We start from the raw sequence: 555 nt of genomic DNA, 5'->3' as shown, positions 1-555 counted from the left end.
TGTTATCCATGTTAAAAAAATAAAATTCAATAAATGAATATCATAATGGTTTTACCTATTTTCAAGAGTACTGTAAATATTAAATGAGATAATGCATATTAAAAGATTTTTTTTTGCACATTTTTGGTAGCAGAGCCTAGACTATAATCCTGGAACCTAGCAGAGACTAACACTTCCGATAAGTATGTTTTATTAGCTTCTCTTTCTAAATGTTTCGAATATCTATGTTTGACTTCACCCTACCTTCAACAGCAATCATCACTTATCAAAATTACGACTTCACCTATTCCTAGATTTTAAATTTAGAAGGAGACTCCTCTGTTTTCTATTCACTGTTAGACAGTGCCTACTGACATTTTGTGATTTAAGGGGAGGCAGAACCGTTTCCTTTATTAAAATATTCCGTCACCACTAGGATCAGAAACGCCCGGCAGCCACTAACCCATGCTAAACACACTCTTCTCCAGTAGTTCTCCATGGCAGTTCCCTACTGAGTTTCACTAAGGCCAGTGACCATAAGGTTTCAGAGAAATGAAAATTAGGCATTCCCAATCC

The sequence above is a fragment of the Propithecus coquereli genome, unplaced genomic scaffold (assembly GCF_000956105.1).
Source record: "Propithecus coquereli isolate 6110/MARCELLA unplaced genomic scaffold, Pcoq_1.0 Scaffold46, whole genome shotgun sequence".
Taxonomy (NCBI): Eukaryota; Metazoa; Chordata; class Mammalia; order Primates; family Indriidae; genus Propithecus; species Propithecus coquereli.
Note: the sequence above shows the minus strand (reverse complement) of the source record.